Source organism: Topomyia yanbarensis, chromosome 2, assembly GCF_030247195.1.
Source record: "Topomyia yanbarensis strain Yona2022 chromosome 2, ASM3024719v1, whole genome shotgun sequence".
NCBI classification, from domain to species: domain Eukaryota; kingdom Metazoa; phylum Arthropoda; class Insecta; order Diptera; family Culicidae; genus Topomyia; species Topomyia yanbarensis.
The window spans coordinates 414,309,587-414,334,838 of record NC_080671.1 but is presented as its reverse complement, the minus strand read 5'-3'; the positions used below and the strand labels follow the sequence as shown (position 1 = coordinate 414,334,838).

At 39.7% G+C, this 25,252-nt stretch overlaps 1 protein-coding gene across 1 annotated transcript in view; it reads right to left on the bottom strand.

Moving 5' to 3' along the window:
* The window catches only part of LOC131685117 (hemicentin-1-like), a 574,669-nt gene extending 550,795 nt beyond the window's left edge, over positions 1 to 23,874 (bottom strand). The window contains exon 1 of the mRNA XM_058968577.1: positions 22,638 to 23,874. The gene's annotated coding sequence lies outside the window, so the exon portion shown is untranslated. The remainder of the gene's footprint in view (positions 1 to 22,637) is intronic.
* Between the last annotated feature and the right edge of the window lie 1,378 nt (positions 23,875 to 25,252).

The following is a 25,252-nucleotide window of genomic DNA, read 5'->3' as shown; positions in this document are numbered from 1 at the left end:
TGGTTGTTGGTTTGGAGGTACTAGGCACAATCGTTGTTGCTTAGCTGTTAATAAAGGTTATTACCCACATGGTTCTGGGCTTGATTGTTGTTGAGTTACTATTTGATACTGCCAGATCCACAGTCATTGGATCAGCAACTATCCTATCATATGGTTCACCATAAGACGACTGTGTACTAGAGTGTCCAGAAAAAAATTTCATGCTATGATGCTCCAACCGAATTTTGAAGAATATAATCAAAAACTCTAGCTATTTCTTTCATTGAAATCACAACCGGGTACTAGCACAAGCCACTTAAAAATATTGCAATTTTCACAGTTTCATTGAATTAAATTTGGCAGGAATTTTAACTTTTTGGCAAAATAGCCTTACAATATGTTTAGGAAAGTTGTGCTTTGCAAGGACTTGCATTTTATTTAAACAGAAGCTAGATTGCTTCCAATTTTAGTAAGATTTAAAATTGATCTTTTTAACGGTACGAGATAGAGCTTCATTATCTTCGATGCAGTTATAGAACAACATATTTTAGACAAATTTGCTGAAGACATGCAAGCTCTATCTTTTATATTATTCATTGCACGAGAAATTCAAATGCAACCGTTAGGGTGTTCCTCTAAAAATCGTTTTATTTCTAAGTTATGTAGTTTTTATTTTGCACTAAAGCACCCTTTGGACAACTTGTAGATTATTTTTTTTTATAATTTGTTTCTATACACCAACGACTAAACTATTTTCGTGTCGCAGTTATGAGAACTTTTACATAAAAATATAACTTTTTCAAGTATCATTATCTTCAATTACGGCTCGTAACATTAAATACCGTTATTATTGGCCAATTGCAGCAGGCCGTGATTCTGGATGTGATATTCATTGTACGGTTCAGACATGTGCGGGTGTAGAGACGTCGCGATCGCGTGTATCATCGCGAAGGATTCGAGCGTTCGTACGTTGACGTGTTCGATCGCGTGTGCGTTTGTATGTCGCGTGTGCTAACGTGTACGTACCCAGGTAACCAGGTGTCGTATAAGGAATCAGGAATCAGAATATATTGGCTCAAATGGCACGTTCCCCATGTGTAGTCGGGGATTTGTGCCTTGCCGTGTGTTTTCATCATTTCCTGATCGGAAGGAAAGGACAAGGAGGTGTGGGGAAGTAGAATTGGAAGGGTGGGAAAAATAACAGCACAAAACAAAAATAAACAACAGGTAAGTTAAACTCACAAGTAGTTCAACTTGCCTGCGAATAAGCCTAAAGCTCTTTACCACATTGGATAAGAAACCTTAGTATATCTCTGAGTTTCAGTTGACCAAACATGGTTTCGTCTATATAAGGACGGCTGAAGACTCGAAATCACAATTGCGCTACCGCTGGACAGTTGCATATAAGATGATATGAGGTTCCGTAGTCGGATTCACAAAGATCACATGAAAAAGACTCAGCGCGCTGAATAGTTGCCATCTGATAATTGAGTCTGCAGTGACCGGTTAAAGCCCAGGTCAGCATGCCGCAGTGGAGCTTCGAAAAATGTAAGAGATTTTTCGAAACCACTGGGCATGGTTGTTCTAGAAACGCCTTTGTTTGGCGACACGTTTGTAGATTTCTCCAATAATTGCGGTGCTCGGACGAAGCCCAGGACCGTATTTTTTCCCTTATCCAACTTGTCGAAATTGGCAGCGCGGGCTCAGGACCAACGAAGTCAATCGCTGAACCTGCCCTGGCTAATTCGTCAGCCCATTCATTCCCAGTAATACCGCAATGTCCGGGCACCCAGACGAGGTAGATAGTGTTGACAATGCTTAGTTCTTTGATTTGGGTTCGGCACGCGATCACTTGCTTGGACCGGGATTTGTCTGAGCTAAGGGCCTTGATTGCAGCCTGACTATCGGAGCAGAAGTTTATAACTCTGCCGGACAAACTCAGTTGAAGGGCCGATTGCACCCCGCATATAATCGCAAAGATTTCTGCTTGGAATACAGTACAGTATCTACCTAGTGAGTGAGATTGTTCCAATCTCATTTCACGACAGTAGACACCAGCACCAGCACGTCCCTCCATCAGAGAACCGTCAGTGTAACAGACCACTTGCGTTTGTTGTTGTCTTTCCATAAAGCCAGACAACCACTCCTCTCGAGAGGGAATCTTCATATGGAATGTCCTGTAAGGAAAACTACAAGTGAGTGTAATATCGCTGGGAGCAAGAATATCTTCACCCCATGTAACCATTTGTGACCACAATCGAGTATGACTGGTAGCAAGATCAACATGATTACTGTTCCAAAGCCCAGTAACCTGCAGTCTGTATGCACATGATAGTGCTTCTTGTTTTAAGTGTATGTGTAATGGTTTGATATTTAGAAGTGCCTCAAGAGCAGCAGTAGGAGTCGTGGTGAAAGCACCAGTCAACGCCATGAGCGCCATTCTTTGCAGATGGTTTAGCTTTGACTGGACTGTCACCACCTCTCCCCTCTGCCACCACACAAGGCATCCGTATGACAGTATTGGACGTACAATTGTCGTGTAAATCCAATAGATGTATTTAGGTTTGAGACCCCATGTCTTTCCAAAAGTTCGTCTGCACTGCCCGAAGGCCATGCACGCTTTCTTGACTCTGAACTCAATGTGAGCAGACCAATTCAGTTTGGAATCCAATATGACTCCAACGTATTTGACTTGATCTGCACACAGTAGCTCAGAATCAAAGAACTGCAAGGGACGAACCCCGGTTGTTATTCGCTTCTTCGTGAAAAGAACCATTGAAGTTTTGCTTGGGTTAACTGATAGTTTAACTTGTCGACACCACTGTTCGACAGCTCTTAATGCCTGTTGCATTAAGTCAAAGATTGTTCCGATGCAAAATCCAGTAATTAGTATTTGGTAATCGTCAGCAAACCCGTAGGTTGGAAATCCAAGCTCATTGAGTTTCTTCAACAAGCCGTCAGCTACTAAGTTCCATAACAAACGTGACAGAACGCCGCCCTGAGGACAACCGCAAATACTCAACTTCCGTATCTCAGCCTGTCGCAGTGACGAGCAGAGTATGCGGTTACTAAGCATTGCGTTTATCCAACCTGAGATACATGCAGGTATCCCATGACCGCGCGTCGCTTCCAGAATAGACTGGAAGGACACACTGTCAAAAGCACCCTCAATATCTACGAACACACCCAAGCTAGATTGTTTGAGCAAGAAGGCTTTCTCAATGTTGTAAACAACATCGTGAAGCAGAGTGATCGTGGATTTCCCACACTGATATGCATGTTGCATTTTGTGCACTAACGTTCCAGATGTAATGATCGATTATCCGTTCCAAAGCTTTCAGAAGAAAAGAACTTAAGCTGATAGGCCTAAAACTCTTGGCTTCTTCATAGCTTGAGCGCCCCCCTTTGGGAATAAATCTAACAGTTATTTCTCGCCATGCTTTCGGGATATACCTGGTAGCAAGACTGGAAAGCAAAATCTTTTTCAAGACATGTTTAAGAATATCAAATCCCTTTTGCAGTAGCACGGGAAGTATTCCATCTTTTCCGGGTGATTTGTATGAAGCAAAGCATCACGCTGATGCCGGTTCCAAGCTCTTCTCATAACTTTCTTCATTCTTTCAAGCTCAGCCCTCCACCAAGGGGTACCCCTAGTCGATTTAATAGTACGAAGTGAACAAGCTTTTTCGTAGGATGCTAATATGAATGAGTTTGTCGTATCCACGACGTCATCTAAGTCGTCTAGTTGACTAATTGTTGGAAAATATCCATGAAATTTAGTCGCCAAGTTTTCCAAAAAGAGGTCCCAGTTTGTAGATTTAGGATTACGATATGTCACCACATTGAAGGTGACATCAAAATGATCGAAAAATATATATTTATGATCGGATAGAGACGGTTCAGTTTCATTTGGATCCTGCCAATTTCCCAGTTCATGCAAAATTCTATCAGAGCAAAGTGTTATGTCTAACACCTCCTCCCTCCCAGACCTCGCAAAAGTTGGTCGGTTTCCCACATTCAGAATATAGAGATTTGTACTACTTATGTACTCCATCAGTTCAGAGCCTCTCAGATTGATGTCTGAGCTGCCCCAAATGATGTGATGAGCATTCCCATCACTGCCGATAATGAGCGGAAGCCCATTTCTGCTACAATATGATACAACGCTTTTGAAATCATCAGAAGGAGATGATTCGTTATGCGATAGGTATGCTGAACAATATATATTTTTTTTGTTTACGTTTCTGACAGTCAGCGTTTGTACGTTAACGTGTTCGATCGCGTGTGCGTTTGTATGTCACGTGTGCTAACGTGTATGTACCCAGGTAACCAGGTGTCGTATAAGGATAACCAACAAAAATCGTATAAGTTACTATGTTTTAATTGCCGCAAGGTTCTACTGTATCGATTTTGTTGGCTATTTTCGGCAAATTTGAGACTAAGAGAAACGAAAGCAATGAAATTGAAAGACGGAAAAAAATTCTTCACATTTCCTTTCGATCATGCCCATATCAGCCTGCCTAGTTCTAGTTTTCCGTTCTAAGTTTATAACTGATTCGCTCTAGAATACCTATCCGTCTTTCAATTTCATTGCTTTCATTTCGCTTAGTCTCAAATTTGCCGAAAATAGCCAACAAAATCGATACAGAAAAATCGTATAAGCATGCAATTTTTATCGGAATCGTATAAAGGTACACCTATGAGTAAGATTTGAAAAAGTTTATATGATTGATTCATACATTATTTTTGGTTATTTCTATGATTTGATGAATTTGGCAAACAATGCTATTGGGGATCTATTAACGAAAAATGCTTACTAAATAATTATAAAATACCAATGAGGTTTTTACGCCAACTTGTATATATGTTTCGTAGCAGCGAAGCAAAAGTTTATAATTTATTTATAAAATTGCAATTATATATAATGTGGCATTCTCCTCAACGTTTTTGGTGCAGATTTATAGCTTCTTTACTATAATAGAGAAAATGATCGAAAGACCTCGAAGAATACATACAAATTTGACATTAATTGGATTACAAATGGATATACACACTTAATTTTGCTGTACAGAATCACAGCTTTTTCGCAACTTTAACCAAGTTTTACACAGCCGAGCACTCAGCTAACAAAGCTTTTACCTAGATCTGAGTTTGTTTTGCTGAAACTCGGAAAATATATCGCTGAAAATCAGTAAATTAAAGCAACTTTGCTGGGCTATCAGTTGAAAAATTTAAGTGACTGTTCAGCTGTGTGAAAATTACCACATTGAATTGAGTGTGTGTATATATATAAGTACATTTTCTTCAGTAGAAGGAAGTTGATTACTACACATTTCGCATATCATTAATAGTATGTTATGATAACCCGAGACAAAATCGTATAGCAGAGTGGTATAATAATAAGCGTTTTCCCAAGAGTTAACGATTTTGGCCCGAATGAACTACACCTATCAATTGGTGTATAGGATTTGTTGAAGGCACGTAAGCTGATGCTTCGGGGTTCGAGACCAAGTGAATCCATTTGTAAAAAGAAAAAAGCTAGATATGAAAATTTTAAAGTAATTCTCGTTCTTCAAAAAACAGGTGGTCGTAAGATTTTTCTCATTCTCAACTTTCATTATACATAATTTTTTTTCTGAATGCCTAATATAATCGTATATAGTACTGTTTTGAGTCGTAAGAGTGTTTTAAAGGTGTCTGTTGCTAGCCACATCGAATCAGAGTAATTACCGACTACAGTTGCATTTATGTGCAGTTTATATCGTGTATTAAAACCCAATTTTCTCTCAAGGTAGATATATTACCTGCACTTTTATTCGTATATAGAATATTTGCGCACTGTATACGACTCAGCAGTTGTACGGTATATTTACATGTATAACTCGGTTGAAATTTTCCAATTATATTTGAAAGAACTAAAGTAGACATTCCGAGTCATTGTAATAAACGACTTTGCATTGAGAATCCTGTTTGTCCTTATAAACATTAACCCATTCATGCCAATGTTGTTTGTGGACAACAACGTTTTTAAACAGCTATAACTTTTGATTGAGGCAAGATTTGTTCACAAAACCAAGTAAGGCTAATAAATGTGACTATTATCTTTCATTTGAGTATTCACAATTATAAGGATCAGCTCCATAACTGAAGTAATAGCAATTAGTCTGATTGGATTCCGATGGAGCAGTGCTGCCAGGAACAGTTTACGTTGACGTCGGAAAATGAATTTGAAACATATCAATTTAGCCTGCCTTTGGCTATGTTTTCCATGCAATTGAACTATTGTAAATATTCTAGGAGAATTATATTGAGCATTGGAAGGTAAAAATTGAGCAGCTTCTAACACTGCAAGGGAAGCACCTATCTTTATGAAAAAAGGCTTTTCGTGTTTCTCGATCCCACCATTTTCAATGAAAAATAGTTTTGAAACTCTACATGCACTAGAAAAAAGTTGGACATGAAAGGATTAAAAGAAAAAGATTGAAAGAGAAAAAAGCTCTTTGAGTTTGGATCCGTGTTTGTTATCTTTTGGGGTAGATTCATTACATCAGAATTTATAGATGCGGAGTTTTGCTTGCCCTCGAATTGCGTTTTATTTCCAAAAGGAACACATTTCGCATAATCATAGGAAAAAGGACCAAAACCAAGTTTCTTAATTTCCTTTAAGAAGAAATTCCGGAGCCGTTACTCGCTGAACACGGATCACAACAGAAAACGAACAAGAAAATATATTCAGAAAATTCCCAAAGTATTAATGCAAGTCTGTATATTGAAGATTTCCCTCAAAATGTGGTCTAAGAGCGAAGACCACATATCAAGATGACAGAGTTGCCAGCTCAGTTCAGAATCTGGAGACAGTAACAGCAACACCTCTTTCGAGTAGGGGAACATGGGGAGACTTGACCAAGCGCGCGATTCAACAATTTTCAATAACGTGTTCTATTCGGTTCTTAAAAATATTAAAAAAATATTTTTAAACTTGTTTCGATCCCATCAGTTAATTTTAAAAGTTTGGAGTGGAAAATCCATTCTGCATAGAAAATATTTCGTAATTCTTGAATTTGCGTTAAATTATGTAATTTTTATCAAACTTTGTATTGACATATCTACTAGAGTAATTTATTTTTTTATAGAACTCAAATACCATGTGAATCCCTATGAAGTAGTGAAATGAATCGGAATATTGGAATAGGTATTTATAAAATTTGTCAGACATTGAACTAATGTTAGGGAGACTTGACCAAGATTTCATGGGAAACTTGACCAAATGGCAATAAGCTGATGAAGGACACCTAATTTCTGATATTTACTGTTCTGAGGTACCTACTGTGAATTTTTAACCGCGTCGCAAAAAATCCCACCATGAACACCAGTCTAGACACCTTTTTTCTAAGTTATGTGAAATTTATTCCTTTGGAAAACAAAGTGTAATTTGAGTACAAGAAACACCTTGCAGCTGTATCGTTCGATGCACAGAAGTCCTCGAATTTATCCCAAAAGTTAACAAACATGAACATAAATCTCATCGAATTATTTTGCTATCCTCCATAAAACTGTAAATCTAGATTCTCAATCGAGATCAAATCAAATCATTTTTCTGCATTATTCAGCATCTTTGAAAAGAGTACTAATTTCGTTCAAATTTTATCTACTCTTCTCTATATTTCTCTATATTATTTGAAATTATGTTTTTCCGCTTAAAGGTGGGACTTTATTAGCACTCAAGATCTTCTGCACACACTGTTAAAATACGACGAGTATTTTTTTCCAAAGGAAGATGATTTTGGAAGTCAACTTCTTAACCAGTAGGACACGTGCGAAACTGGAAACTTTGATGAAATTTTAATGGCGTTCGAGTTGTAAATTTGTACAAAGTTGTAGAGAATAAAATTGTCCATCAGATTCTCACTTTTGGTAAAATTTGAATGTCAGAGGCAAAAATGTGAACCAGTTTTATTGTAAAACCTAAGTTTTCAAACTTCAAAATAAAGTTGTTCTAAGGCTCCCGACAGAATATTTTTATTTTGATTTCAAATAAATTGGAAAATTCCATTCTATCACATGCTGAAGTTTTAGCGATGCCGATTTTTTTTCGAATAAACTTGTTCTACCAAACACACCGTGGAGGTGTTATCAATCTTGCGCGATCGCGGGCGTAAGTGTGCGTGGATGACGGCGAAGGGCTTAAGCGTTCGTATGTTAACGTGTTTGTCGCATGTAAGTGACTTCGCATGCATAAATTCGATTTTATAACCGTGTGGCCATTGACATATTCGCGTGTTTTCTTTGATGGTCACGCGGACCGTCATTCTGATGTTTAGTTTTCGGTATACTGTTCATATTCTGTCGGAGAGTGAATTACCCCATACTACTAGAGTTCCCGGTCATGTCGCCATGAAACGTGTTGTCTAGTAGATACGAGAGCTTCCTTTTTTTGCCTTTCTCAATAGAAAGGTATTGCAATTGCTCTGAAAACCGACTTTTTAACGGAGGCCCGGAGGGCCGAGTGACATATACCATTCGATTCAGTTCGTCGAGTTCGGCAAATGTCTGTGTGTGTGTGTATGTATGTGTGTGTATGTATGTGTGTGTGTATGTATGTGTGTGTGTGTATGTGCGTCTGTGTGTGTGTACGCGAACACAATCTCACTCACTTTTCTCAGAGATGGATAAACCGATTTTTACAAACTTAGTCCCAAATGAAAGGTGCAACGTTCCCATAGGCTGCTATTGAATTTCTAATGGATCCGACTTCCGGTTCCGGAATTACAGGGTGATGAGTACGATCACGCAGAAAATGTCGATTTTAAGAAATTCTGCAATGAATGTATAATGGTGAAAATTTTTCCAAAATGTGACCACAACTGCTTCGATTTGTAGTACTAGGTCATTAACAGCCATTCAAAGTCTCTTTGGTCACATTGGCCACCATCATCGGTTCCAGAAGCCCCGGCGGAAGTATCTAAATTCAGAATAACAGTCACATCGGTTTCTCGGAGATGGCTAGACCGATTCGGTTAAACTTAGTCTCAAATGAAAGGTATTGCGTCCCTGTAAATGGCTATTTAATTTCATCCCGATCCGATTTCCGGTTACGGAGTTACAGGTTGTGGCGTGCGATCACATAGCAAATTGTGATTCAAACCGATACTCCGATGAAAGCAAAAAAGGTAAGAATTTCGCTAAAATGTCTCTCAAACAACTTGAATTTGCTGTTCTAGGTCACCGACGGCCAACCAAACTTTCGTTGACTACATTGACCACCATAGACGGTTCCGGAAGTGCCCGGGAAAAGCGGCCATCTTTCAAAATTTACGAACTCACATCAGTTTCCCTGAAATGGTTGGGCCGATTTTCACAAACTTAGTTCCAAATGATAGCTATAATATCCCCACAGATGTCTATAAAATTTCGTACGGATCGCTTATATGGGTCCGGTAATATAGACTAAATCGTCCGGTCACATATGAAATTCCCATATAAGCCAGAACTCAAATTTTTTTTTTCAAAGGGGGGACCCCATGAAATTTCAGAAATCGAATTCGTATTTTTGATGCCAAACATCTTTAAAATGCATGAAACGTCGAGATTTTATGTTATCTCGAAAAAATTTTTTTATCAAAATCGATTTCGCACCTTTTTTCAGTTCAATATTACCATGGCTGTTTTTTCTTTTTCAAAATTTTAGAACTCGAATAAAGATTTATTTTCCTGAATATAGTTGTCATGTGATGTATAATAATAAAATGTAATATATGCATTTAAAAGTTTTTAATGAATATAAACAACGCACACATTCTCGTGATTCATGATTGAGAAAGGCACAATTGCACCGCTAGGTGGATTAAAATAGGTTTTTAATTGGTTCAATTGAAAGCATGGACCTAGACTTTCGGTACCGAGGATAGACACTTCCGGAAGTGACCGATCCACGAACACGCGAGCGCGGGAGATTGTAGGTGGAAAGTGCGTTTGGAAATTTATAAGTGCTGAGACGTTCACTCCATCACCGGGATGTTATCATGTGTGTGTGAGAACGCGGGTGTTGGCTGCGTGGATGATCGCGAAAGACTGTAAACGTGTTTGTCGCATGTATGCGACTTCGCATGTATAAATTCGATCTAGTTGCAGCCATGAGCGAATTTTTTTTTATTTGATCTACCTGAAGGCATTGGACCTAGACCACTAGGGCCACGTAGGAACTTCCGGACGAAACCAATTCATGATCGCACGAACACGTTCGTTTGTAGGTTTATTCTTCAGAACGCGTTTGCAAATTGTGCTAAACCGTTCACTTAGTCACCGGGGTGTTTTCATGTTTGCGAGATCGCGGGCGTAGGTGTGCGTTGATGATCGCGAGGAGCTCGAGCGATTGCATGTTAACATTTTTGTAACTTGGGCAAGCGTATATGTAACTACGTGTGTACAAATTAGATTTTATAATCATGTGCCATTCGCATATGTATTATTGAATAATCGCGCGTGCACCATGAATCTGATGCTTAGTGTATGGTACAGATGCTAGAAGAGAATCAGTTTTCCCATATGACTAGAGATCCCAGTCATCTTGGCATGGAACGTGTTGTCTAGTGAATGTGAGCGTCATTATTGTGTTATATACACCACACAAGTACTCAGACGAACACATATACAGATAGACATGCAACTTTGTTTTTTACAATGGAGAATGTAATTTACGCACTGACCCAGTACACGTGCTTAGTAGATGCCAAGCTACCGCACGGAGTGTACTGGAGTGTCCGGCTCCACCATAACAAGGTAATACCGACTAAACTCCATTGGGCTCCGCCATTGTTCTCCGCAGGGATTACCTCTCGGTATTACTTCTGGGGATGAGATAGACATGTGACTAGCACATAACTATTGTACACTAGTACTAAAGACTACAATTCTTACAAAACAACCACTAATAGCCTTTTACTTTCTACTAGCCTGTGCACGAAACTTCTCCTGACGGATGTTTCATTCTCACTACTGAGGTATGGCTTACCGGCCTGGGCTGCTGCGCTGAACTCAAGGCGGAATCGGACAAAGCTGACAAGCACGTTTCACCTAATGGCTGTTCGTGTCACGGGTTCGTACAGAACGATATTGTCGGAGGCAGTATGCGTAATTGCAGGGATGATCCCTATCTGCATTACTCCGGCTGAGGACGTGGAAGGCTATCAGCGGAGAAATGCACGTAATGCAAGGAGACTGATTCGAGCGGACTCGTTGACTATATGGCTGCAAGAATGGGACAACGCGAAGAAAGGAAAGTGAACACACGGACTCATCCCAAATGTGTCTGCATGGGTACATAGGAAACATGGAGAGGTGAACTTCCAGTTGACGCAGTTATTGTCCGGGTACGGATGCTTCCGGAACTACTAGCATCGGTTTGGGCACGTTTCGTCACCCCTTTGTCCGGAGTGTGTGATCGTGCACAGAGACACTGGAACACGTGGTCTTCGAATGGTCTTCGAATGTCCTAGGTTCGAAGAAATTCGAAGGGGTATGTCTGGTGTGTCGAAGAGATGAGCTACGACGAGCATATCTGGGATGTTGTCAACAAGGTGGTTACGCGTATATTCTCTGAGCTACAGAGAAAGTAGCGAAGGGACCAACAAAGTAGTACCATTGGTTAGAAAGCTGACGCTAAACCACAAATCGGGTTTCGAGAGAAACTATCCGTCGGTATAGACTAGGTCCACCAGTTGACTAGTACGCAACGTAGCACCAGATTCAGGTCGTCGGGGCGCCAGCGAACTAGACAACAGGCTCAACCGAAATCACCGGACCGACCTCGACACCCTACCGAGTAGCTCGTGAGTAGGCTAGAATCACCGCCATAGATTAGACCGAGTAGACCGCGACGAATAGTCTAGCATTGGGTCGTTGGGCGCCAGTGAACCGGAAGCTACACTCCACCCGGAATCTCTGGACAGACCTCAGCACCTACTAGCTGGCCCGCTGAGTAGGCTAGGTCCACCGCCGGGGACTCAATCGAGTAGATGGGGACGAAGTGGGGAGCTAAATGGCTAACGGAAACGAACATCGGTATCGGGAGAAATCTATCGCCGGAGAATGTACAGTAGAGTAGATTCGCCGCCGCGAACTATCTGACAGAATCGTGACGAAAATGGGATCTAATTGACTCGCAAAACAAACACCGGTACCGAGAAACATTCCGTTGCCGGGGAAGTCTCAGTCGAAGTAGCGTAGTTCACCGCCGGATAATTTCCAAGTAGATCTCGACAAATCTGGGAGCTGGCTCAAAGAAGCGGGTATCGCTGTCGGTAGACATTCCTCCGTCGGGGAACTATGGGTCGGAGTAGGGTGAATTCCCCGTCGGGGACTATCCGAGTGGATCGTTATAAGGCCGGGAGCTCACGGAAACAGGAGCTAAATGGCTCATGGAATCAACATCTAAACGGCTCACGGGGACAAGAGCTAAAATGGGGACGTAATAAATGGAGGCAAGTAGCAAAAGAGGAGTCGAGAGTTAAATCAAAGCTCAAAGGTTTCACGAACTAGCTGAGGCTCTGGGATAGAGGAGCAGAAAGAGGTGCGGCGAAATCACAATGAGCCCACCAACCTCCCCTCCTCCCTCAGGAGGTAATACCTCGTTGTAGTTCCTTGGGGAAGAAGTGCGAAAAAACAGAGTAAGTAGTATTTTCAGTGGTTAGGCACGAACGTGAGTCTTGAGTCCCACACAGTGCCAATACACTACAGGCCAGGCTTTTTAAGCTTTTTAAACCTTACTATAAAAACACATACTCAGAAATTGGCCCAAATCATCGAGCTGAGGCGATTGGTATATAAGAATAAGCCGTCCGAGGCTTGGAAAACATCTTGAAAGTTTTGAGCGAACTATATACATTTTTTTAAAGAAATGTAAAAAACGATATGTCACAGAATGAATTGTATACACTCATTATTTAAATGGTTATAGTAATAATATTGGTTTCCACGTTTTTTATAAAACAAAAGAAAACACTAAAAGCAACACTAACTGTAAACTACTTTACGTCTTCTATACATCGCAAAGTGTTCCAATTTCTCCAACGAGATGGAATGTTGCATATTTTCATTCCCACTCTTATAGTATGACCGTACGAACATGACCCAAATTTTCCATGCAGTGCAAGCACAAAGCACTCTCACAGCCGCGATGGATGAAGGGCACATTTCCTGGACCAAAATCAAACTTCCCCTCTTCTCCCAGGGATGGTGTAATGGATGCTCATAAGCTAAGATTTCGTTATTTATGGTTCCCATGTCTAGTGTAGCTTGTTTCTCTCTTTTTCCCGGAGTGCCTGGTGTGGTGCAAACATACGGCGCGCACTCAGCCAGCCAGCAGATCGTGGCGTGGGGCCAACGAGTGAATGCAAACAGCCCGTGCGCGGGTGGGTCACACTGGTGGTATGGTTTGAAATTATGAACGAACATCCTAGCAAAAAGTTCTTTCGTGTAGCTTCTTAGGGTCTCTGACGGCTCGGAAAGTTGGTTAGAATTTATGATGCATTCGAAATGTTTCGGCAAAGAGAGCAGCTAAATTAAGAAAAGTTTTGCACTGATTTTATGCTTGGATTTTTGCGCTGCTGCTGCTGCTGCTTCTGCTACTCCCTGCGCTATCCGTTGGAAGACTTATGCGCTGCCAAAATCACCTGGTAAAGATGATGCCGGCTGGGGAATGGGTGAGAAGGTAATACAGGATTTAAACTCGAAAGGAGAAAAAATAACCACGAACGAAGAGCAAAATGTGAGCTGTTGAAAGTTACTGGTTCTACCTCCTGGTACTGATAGATTCACTTTTAATGAGTTTCGAAAATGCATTCAAAGTGGTGCAATCAAGCTTCTGGAGGAGAGTTATTCGTCTAACCGGGTCTCGGCTGAGTTCGTCAGTTTTGGGTCCGTAGTAGTTGTGAAAGAGTTAAACATGAATGTAGTATCACTTTCACTTATAAACAAGAGTAATCTAATCATAACGCAGACGATAGTTCTGAACTGTAAGATCTTTTACTATGTTAAGCTAAAAGCAAAAAGGAGTACCGGAATAATCGCGCTATTCAAAAAAAATCTGTTTTTTTACTTCTATTTGTAGTCATAACTTAACAACATTTCATGCGTGTATTAATCTGAGTAACCAAAAATGTGAAGTATACCACAACTCCAATTAAAACTTGTTACTTTCAACTCCCATAGAGTCCGTTCCATTTCTGGCTATCGAAACTAATTCCCTGGATGGTCAAACCTATCCGCTTCTCTCTACTCTTAGTCTGAACGAATGCTGACCCGACAGCACCAACATGGGTTTGCCTGTGTGTATATGTGTCGTTTCTGTGGCCGTCGGAAAATTTCCAGCAAGAGACGCTATAAAAGGAAAATCATGTTTTTCACACATTTGAACCATGCTGGTGGCTTCTATTATGCTCGAGCGAGAAAAGCCATGTTTGTTAACGGACATCAAATTTACATATACCCACATAGGGTGCGGATGTACGTACAAGAAGGCCGTTCTCTGAAATCGGAAAGCCCATCGCAGCGCTACCGTAGCGATAAACTAAGCAAAAACCACGGGGCTTTGTCAGCGGGTAACTTCCGCTGGAAGAGTGCCGTATTCAAGAATGAAGAAAGAATGATTCGATCCAGTTTGCGGGGTGCAATGCCTCAAGGCGATCTTGGTTCTTGATGGGGTCACACCTTTGGTAAGTTTGAAGAGCATATGTATGCTTTTGCTTAAGCTTTCCAGAGGTAGAAAACTGCGATATAATAGTGTGTTTCTATTTATTAGGAGTTTTTTGTGCCATTAAAATTTAATAGTCTCCGCCATAACAAAAAAAAACCAAAAGGCAGCAAACTTTTGTCAGTATATTCGAAAATATAGGATTTTATAGTTTGCAAACCGTCTATGCTTATACTACATCGATATATCAACCTATCGCTCCAAGTCTATCTCGTCTGCCGTCAGTTTAGCGTGAAGGTGGCCAACAAATATTGGGAAACAACTTCCCGCTACATCTGGTATTACATAAGGAAGTCATCTTGGACTGCGCATATTCATACTTTACTTTAACGAAGGGAATTCTTGACTCCGTGGATCGGAACGATAGCGCTATCGTGAAATCTCACACACTTCTTGGTTTTGCGGAAGATATCTTACATATTTCTGGTTTCTAGGTACCGTAGACCGGGGTGACTTTGATCATCGGGGTGACTTTGATCACTCGAAACTTTTTTCGTAGATCGCTTATTAAACCAGAATAGTCTACCGAATCATTCTAATTTGAAATGATTTTTACTCTAAACTTATAAAATACTGATTTGTTATACTTTTTGAGTATATTGTTCGGTTTTTTGGTACAAAAACGACAAAAAACCGAAATTTGACTTTACCTGATTTTTACGAAACTTCGTAAAGTGTCTATTTTTTATAAAACAACTAATTCTCAGATTTGAGCAAGAGTAATAAATTACAAGTTTGTATTTTCCTTTAGATTTGTTTATTTTTAATACATTTTTTGTCAAACTAGTTTTACACATTATTTCAAATTATTTTAAGCAAAAATTCGCAACATTTTGTTATTGTTCAATATTCCAACGTGTTAAAATGGATGAAACTTTTTGTACATTGATAAAGCACTGAAATAAATTTTTTTTTATCAGATTTAAAGGTTTCCAGAATCTTTTGACGTAGGACTACGTCTTTGTTTTCGATATGGGAGTGCACTCTGCAAATTCTACAAAAATGGTATGTAACGAAAAGTGGTCCAATTTTAAACGCATATAATTCAGCCATCTCACGTTAAATCTTCAATTTTTTTGCACAAATCGCCCCGGAATACTTGTAAGAATAGATTCCAATAGATAAACCCAAAGATTTTTGATATCATAGCATTAAAAAATTAAATAATATACAACCTTGTCAAAATATCGCGCATTAACACACAGAAGATAGCGCTTCCCAAGCCCTGTACGACGGATTGGTGTACCTAGCGCGCAACGCTTCTATGAATGACGTCATCATCGACTATTTAAAGAACGGACTTGGCCAGACATGCTCAGTTCACTGTTGAACGGCTGGCGAAGCAGATCACTGCGCTGTGTTTTTTACAGCCAGTGTAGCTGAGCTAGAAGTCCGTTACACTGGCTGTGGAGGGACGCTACCCTGTGTCGTCCAACAGGAGACCGCTCCAACTGCTTCCTAAATGCCGCTGTAATGTTGCCAGTAAATTTTTGGTTTAACTAGCACATGTATTTGCTATTTGCGCTTGAAATTAAGTAATGTAGTGGTAGTAATAAGCTTCCCATTTTGGTTTAAACGCAACGACAGTTTTTAAAACAGGATTTGATTAATTAGTTTAGCTCATCTAAGCAATTTTATCAATTCTGTAATTTAAAAGGAATTTTACGGAACTTGGTGAATTTGGCCCCACTTGCAACTGGAATAATCAACCTGCACAAAGTGTTGCATAACGCAGGGCTGTTTTTTGAAACAAAATCATTCAGCCCTTCGCTATGCAAAATCACGATAATATGACAGATGGGCTAAGCGCGGCCGTTCCTTTCAATCGGGAAAGGCCGCGTGGAATTTTAGTGAAATGCGCTAATAGTGTCGTGGTGGTACTAGTTGTCTCTTTCGCTCTACCCATCATCATCAGCGTTGACTCATTTTGCATTGTACGCTTGGGTTCAATGTTTGGGGCGAATGTGTTGGTAGGTAGGAGAACTGGCGGTAAAATGAACACGTTAAGCAAAGTCAATATTTTATAACTAGTAAGTGAATGAGATATTACAATCACCTTATGTTTCTTGTTAGACATGTTTTGTACATATTTGGTAAAAATACTTCGTCATAAATACATTTTTTCAAACATGATTCTTGATTTCTAAACATGTCCAAAAATGAAGCATGTTTATAGCGAGTGGGTAAAATGAACATGTGGCGGTGGTAAAATGAACAGCTTCTGGTGACCTGCAAAATCTCCTGTATGTATGCAATGCGCAGCGTTGGAAAGCATTTTCCGATCAATGCTAATAACCCAACAAATCATGAGCTTTGCATACACACAGGGCATTTTGCAGGCAAAAAAAATTGTCACGGAAGAATTGAATTTTCATGACGTAATATTAACCATTTTACAATCCTCTGGCATCGAAACACATCTACAAACTTGGGGTTATCCATGGGTGTTTGAACTTTTAGGATCTGTTTGAGAGCAACTAGAAAGCTTGTTCTATACATGAGATGTGATTATATTGTCTAAAGTTTGATTTTTCTTCACCGGTCCGGGTGTTTTTTCCCACACACTAAGTACTAAGAAAATAAATATTTTACATTAAGTAGTATAGTCCTACGTCTACAGTTCGTGCAACCCCATAGGACTGCCCCTTGTAGTTTTTTTAAAAATGATCTAGACAGTCTTTTGAGAAGGATCAAACTTTTTAACCACTTTTTTTTTTCAAATGGCTATAGTCCAAAAATGACAAATTCTACAAAAAATGTTCACAAAATTAGTTAAATTTTTGAATAAAAATATTGGATAAATTCTTCATCGACCCTTACACCGAGGAAAAACGATTTTAAAAATTTTAAGTCGTTTTACAAAAAAACATCTTTGATTTGGACGAAATTTTGTTCCAAGGTAGGTAATTATGTTCCCTACCTCCCGTCAAAAATTCAAGTTGCGCACTTTTAAGGAAAAAACGCTTTTAATCCACCTAACTGTGTGGTGATACATTTCCTATAACTCTTATCGCTTTCTTCGGGTATTATATCGATTGAGAACATTTAGAACTTGATGCTTCATGATGTTTTTGATAACACATACTACATGGGATAGTGGCAGGACTCAGAGAATCGCTCAAATTAGCATAGGACAATATCAGTGCAAGAAATCTCAAAGGTTAAACCAATTTAAAGGAAAAGCGGAAAAAATGCCTCATAAAATAGAAATAAAAATGAATTATTGCTAATGCTCCGTTAATAACATATATAAATTCTTCAATCAATGCATTGTGTAAGTAAAACTGAATTTTCCTAGAGAGTTTATATATGTTGTGTTGAGTCAAAAAATTCGAAAAAAAAAATTCGAATGGATTCTAAGTTCATACTCAATAGCATTTACTCAAATTTCCAACTCGGATGAGAACTAAGCACTGAAATTTCAGCTCTGCGTGCATAGTTCAAACTTTACTTCGATATCGACTTTTTCTATAAATGATGTAAAAAGTTATTTAAAAAAATTTCCTTGTCCAAACTGAATTTATTTTCAATGTATTTTTATCGAAAACTGGACCAATGAAAGTCATAATCATCTCAGAACCCATTTTCCCAACTGCTAGTCTTCTGTTACATGCAAAAAGTATCAGTAACGAATTTGGTATATATTCATAAAAAACTTGAATGAGCGCAAAGATGAGCCATTTAACATCAACGATATATGCGTACGAAGAAGTATCTTGTCTATGTACCCGCCCGGGAAGTAGAGATTGATGGTGCAGTCTCCAATACGGCCCTTAGTTGCGAAGTATGGGGTTCGCTCCGTCAAAAATCCTTTGGTTCAGCCAGCGAGAATTCTGGTTTGCAAGAAATTGCGTTCAGGAAAAAGCTCAAGTATTTGAAAACAACTTATTTTCCATCAGCCCCATTTCGAACCTTTCACCCAATCTGCTCCTCCAAACTTTGATCTTTTGGGTGGGGCTAGTCTACCTGTTTGCCTTTTTGTGCCGCGAGGCATGAATTTTCGTTGCTGCAAACAATTGGGCCTATAGCGACATATTGTAGAAACAAGGCACGCTGTGGAAAATGCATATAAATTATGTGGGGACAACATGAAACATACTTTTAAGGAACGCTCCGATAATGCAAAAGAGCGCTACGTCACCGACAACGACTAATTTCTACGTTTCGTTGTACACTAAAGAGCGAGAGTCTATCCATCCCACTGTGGAAACATTTTCTAATGTACCGATACATTTCCGAAAGAGGAAAATCAGTTTTCTCTCCTAAGCTTCCTTGTAAAGGCCTGAGAGTATCCCTTGAAGGGTGCTGTTACAAAACCGAAGTAAGTGGTTCCTGGTCTCGGTAATCTTAGAAACTAGCAGGAATTTCCACATGGGACATCAAAAACCCCAAGTGTCCTTATATTTCAGTCCCTACATTTTTCCCCAGATTTCACACAATGCATTTGCATTACGATTAAAGGTCAGACGAAACGAGTACCCGACGTGAACAACTGTGAACAGTCTTCTATCTCGGGGTGGGCAGAGATTGCTTAGAAAACGACTTTTGAACGTCGGATCGCCCGAATATTTCTAAATATACACGACGCTACAAATGCAAATGAAAAAAATTATGAAAGCTGAAAAACGCGATTATTGGCACCGGTTCGTGGACGGATTAACGGACAGATCATCAGAGCAACAATGTTTCGTCTGGTAGCTAGGGCCTACGTTGTGTATTCGATTCATCCTGTGATTGGAATACACGGAACGTTTGTCATATGATGACAGCTGATACATAGCTTTTATGCTAATTATTATGACAGTAGTGGTAAGTGCAATCATAAAAGAGGCTGTGCTGCCAACATTCTCCCCACAAGATTGATGGTTTTATATTTACCTATCAACGACCATGCCCACATCGTTACAGTTACAGGAGGCTCTCCATTTGGTGGAGCATGGAAAGCACACTTTGTATTTCCTGGGGAAAACATGGGAGTTTTTGAGTACTTTAGCTGAAAAATCATAGTAGATTACCTTAGTTTGAATTTTTTCGCATTGCTCCATTCTGGGTAATGAGAAGGCGGACACTTGGATTAGAATGATAATGTGAAGGTGGGCATCTTGGCATTAGAAGTTTTTAAAAAAAAATTCTCAAAGGACGCTCGAAAATTGGCAAATTTCGTGGAGCGATGGAAGTTTAGGAATTCCAAAAGAATCAACAAATATTGGTCCAAGAGAATGAATGAGGGTCATGACTTCATTCGGGTCATATCTCAGGTCATGTACAATTATTATATGTAGAAGGCCCATCTTCGGCGTGTTGAGGTAGTGGAGAGCGGTCTCTGCGCTTGTGGTGGCGGTTATCGCGATATTAAACATGTTGTCTGGTCGTGCGCTAAGTATTCTAGTACCAGATCTCCGTTAAACGAATCCCTTCTTCCTCGTTTCAGTCCAGTCCGATGTGCTATAACAAATTCGTTACTGAGATGATTATGACTTTCATTGTTTCAGTTTTCGATAAAAATACACTGAAAAAAAAAATTCAGTTTGAACAAAGAAAAGTTTTTTTCAAATAACTTTTTTTCCTTAAAGTGCCCAACAGATCTTGATGTTGAATATGAAAGCTGCTGAATAGATGCTTCGTACATTGCCTTCAAACACCTAGCTTGAACTCATTTTACAAAGTCTCGCGAGAAAATGTCCGTTTGTTTTCAAACACCGTAATGATAATATTACGGAAAAATTTGCAGTGAACTTATTATTATAGAATTCTTTTCTATTATTCCCGTGGATGAGCTGAATACTTTCTTCATTTAAGTAAACAGTTTTGGTTCAAGCACATTTTAAGCCTATTAGATGTATTGCCAATACAATTGCATCTAAATATTGAAAAATTAAGCACTTATCTTAACTTATGAAGATATGAAAACTTGCAGTATCATCGACAATACCAGCAATAGGCTACGGATGTTTCTGTGACTCGTTCCAGTACACGAAAAAACTCTCCCTCGTATCAAATAGTTTCCGCAGTTTTATCTTTGATGGCCTCAAAAATTTAATTATTGTGTTGTAAAAATTTGGGAGGTAATCAGTATAAAAACTCTAATAATCGTATATTTGTTTGGTGAATGATAAAATACATCATTCTTTCTATCATGAGCTGTTCTTCAAGGTATATATTTTCTTTTTGAACAATTGCACCATTCTCAATGGCTGCACCAGAGCGTAGCTTTTGCCAGATATTTGGAAGTGTTTTTTTAGCAAATTACGTATCATCGAAAGTGCAACACATTGTTGGAGATAGAAAAGATATACAAATGTATACTAGGCTTAAAAATCTTTTGATGTCATGAAGAGAATTAATTTAGCAATGGAAAAAAATGTATTCAACTAACACTGCAAACAAAGTCTGGTGTAGACACGAAACGAAACTTACAACCACCATAACAGTAAACAATCCAGCCGATCAGATTTCTCGATATTGTCCTCTCAGTTTTCTGGTATCAATATACAATACTAAAATGAAAGCCTCGTCGCGTTCACACAGCTAGGTACGAATGGTGTTACAAGCAAATATTCAGCAGAGCTGTATTAAAAATCGCAAGATTTTGGTTGGTGAATTTGTGCTTGTTGTTAACGGCTCTGCCCGAGTTGGGTTGCAAAATACCTCTTTTTCCGCGATTTTTTCGAAAAAAAAATTTGAAAAAAAAGATATATAATTACAAGTTCAATTTTAATGGTATATTGCTACCTGTTTTTCGTAGATTGTCATCGGGCAATGGGAGGTCAATTATAATGCTTGAACCAATGGAGTTGCCAAAGTAAGCACAAGCACTTCCGATTTCGGTTAGCGTAGTCCGAATCATAATAAAACAAATCGAGCGGTATTGTTGTGGTTTAAATCGCGTGTATTTTTGGTACGTAGAACATTTCTCAGATTTAAAGTTAAGAGAAAAGAGCTCCAAAAACAGAATTGTAGCTCAAATATACAACGATAAAAATTGAGAAAGAATATTTCTCTCTAAATTTTATCCGATTATGGAGATTAAACAGTACTTCAGTGATAGACTTCTAACGTAGCAATGTTCGTCCATCTGTTAACGGAGTTTGTCATCTACTCAAATAAAAGAGCCCCAGAGTGAGAGAATGCAGCTAGATTTCGTACTACTTGAAATATTTAAGACATCATAAATAGCCGAGTGATTCATTTACGAAAACAATCTTAACCACATAATGAAGTTCCTACTAGCGTGGGAAATGAAGTTTGAACGCTGAATATGTGTTCAAACTGCCTTACTCTATCATTTCTCATTTTGGCCAACACACTCGCCACCCTCAAGCAATGTTATCTATGAAACTATAAAGCTTATTCCACCCGCGGTATATAGCGTCGCTTATTCAATAATTTCTTTTAACCAAACACACGTAGTTAATCACCTATTTTTTTCGAAAAAGTAAAAAAATTGTTTGAATTATTGAATTAACGGCTCAAACAGCTGAAAGTTCCCGGCAATTTGGATTTAGCAATTTAGCCCAGCAGTTACGAACATCTGCGCTTCATTAACACCCTTGCTTGTACCGTGAACCCACCCCAACCTAGTAAACCAAAAAAGTCCGACGACTCATTGGCAGAGCAGAAAGGAGAAAGTTTTTGCCCCTCCAGCAACTAAACACATATCATCCTTGCCTGCCTCGAATATGGGTCTCTTCTACCATACACGTAAGCTTGCTCGAAAAGCCCCAAAACCAGCAGCCGAACCAAAGCAGCTTAAACCGTAATCCGCTCAGACAAACTGCTTTCCAGGGAGAGCAACATTCTTATCACGTACCGATTCGTCTTATGTCTGAACTTTGAGACTACGGTGACCGAGACCTCAAGCCGCTAGCTGCAAGAGCCGCGTGGTTGTGTTGTGTAGACTTCAACTTACCTCAAAGTGGTGGATGCTGCGCCTACTCCAAAATGTACATCCGCTGATACCTAATGATGATGCTATCAGATATATTAGTCACCCACTTTCAACGAGCGCTTACTGCCGCTTCCCGACTCGGATACTGTTTTGATAGGCTTACGCGCTGTTGTTCTTCCTAAACACAAACGGAAAAGCTGCGAGCAGGTGCAATTTTCCCAGTACTTATTATACTTTGGATTAGGTTCCACTCGTTCGCCGGAAGTTTATTTTCGACTTACTAATTCTTCGTCAAACAACTGTGTGTGTAGCAAACATCAATTGAAGCACTATGAAGTAACCGGATTATGCTGTAAACGAATAATATGTGTGACCAGCATTGTGGTTCACGGGACAACACTTGACGGATCGATGAAAACAACACAGCAATTACATTTTCCTCCCTCACTCGAGGAAAGTACTGGATAAACGGTGAGCACGAAAGGGTGCTGCTTGTCACTCACTCCATTGAGGATCTGTACGACCACGGTGGGAACCAAAACACTTTGTTTAATCACTTAATCCTTATTGTAATATTGTTTCACTTTATCCTGGTTTAATTCACTCGTGCGTACACATTCCCCGCCGCATCGGCTATATGCTAATCCTTCACTCTTTACGTAACCTTATTTGTGTTTCGCGATTTTGGTGCCTTTTTTACGGCTCCCTATTCCCTATTACACCTTATATTTCTTTTTTTTAACCACGTTCCAATTTCGCCAACAACTTCCACCGGAGCTCAACTCCAATCAAAATAAACTTCGCGCGAGCGTTTTTCCGTTCCGTTGCACAAGAAAAAAAACTTGTTGGGAAAATAATAACCACTCGAGTTCGTTCGACGAACCCTGTTCTCTTTACGCTCTCCCCGCAATCGGTTAAGGACTCTTTAATTTTCAATTATTTTTCGCACTTTTCCCAAGCGAACCAACTAGGGGGCGATTTTTTTCCCACACACCACAAGTCAACACTAAATCCAACCGGAACAATCGACAACGGTGTAGTCCTTTCAGGGCTCCTACATGCTGCCACCACTGTGTGAACACTGCTTATCCAAACAGCTAACACAACGCCTGAGGACGACACCTCCGCACAGAGAGAAGAGTGATGCGTTAGGGTTTTTGATTTTCCCAAGAACGGTAGATAACAGCGCTAGCTAGCCTCTAGCAGCCAGCTCGAAATTCGCGTCCACGTTGACGGGAGTTCAAATACAAACTGACAGCAGCTTCGATTGTGTCGGAACGCTACGAACACGGTTCGGTTGCGGCTGGCGACTTGCCAAACCAGCTCGACTGCCACACTCGCCCTATTCGGAGAACCTTGGCCCACGAGTGAGGACGACGACCGACGGAGATGACTTTCGCGGTGTGAAGCGCGAGAAAGAATTCTCGCTCACCATCTCATACGCTGCTGTTTGGGGCGGTTGGTGAGCAAAGTGGGTGGTTTGTTTTTCCGATTTTCCCACCGAGGCAGTGATGCCGAAGTTATGTGGGAATCGTTTGATTTGACGGAAGTTTTTTTTCGGAATACCGTTTGTTGAACTTAGGATACTTGCCAAGTTGTGGATTATTCAGCTTCTATGTAGTTTTGATTTAAGACCAGAGAACTGAATGATCGTCGACGCTGCGTCGGGTTCGATTACAATGTTCCACAATTGTTAAAACTACCGTTCTTAATCTAATTCCGCACATTTTAGTAACTCTTTTTAAAGCTTTTTAGCTTTCAGCTAACGAATGCGAAATTCAACAAAATGAATCCCTTTATCGGCTTATTAATAATTGTTAAACAACAATCTATTTTATGACACAAATTACTGACACTGTATTCGTACTTGTGTACGTTAGTTATTGTTCACACGATTTAGATGTTCCTTATCAATCCTTATAAACTCCTTCTCTAACCTTCTTTGAGAATCACAGCAATGCCCAAATATAATAACGAGAACTGAGGAACTAAAACGATATTTTAGGCAATAATAATAAACACGAATGAAAATGTTAAACTTTTTAATATTTTTCCATAGCCTACTATCCACTTAACGTATCTGCATGCAGCAACTAGTTGCGAGGTAGTAAGACGCCGTTCAGTAAATGTAACATTAATAGTTTTGATACTCTTGCTTGAAGATTTCATAGAGGTAATTAATTTAAAATAGATAGTGCCCGGAATTCGAAGCAGTCGAAACCAGCAATCATCTTTATGAAGCGATAAAGAATCCTTTGGATCTACCCAAATGATTTTGGCAGCCGCAACCAAAATTTTCAATTCAATATTAATTCTTCAAAAGGGCTAATGAGACTTTTGTAAACAAACTTATTACGCTCATTATTCCGCCGCCAAGTTGAATTTCATAAAAAATACACACCCTTGGTAGAATCAATTATATATGACACATTTGGTATTACTGTTTAGCAACACTCCTCCGGTTACAGGCTGCAGATAGTGAACTATGAGTACAACTCCAGTCATCAACAACGTGTCATTAGAACTCTCTCCTGCCTCACCCACTCGAGACTTGAGAGCGCACGTTCAGTCAGTCGTTAACCTTGCATGCAAGTAGCATGCTAATATTCTCTTCCCATTCCTCTTCTCTTCTCGGG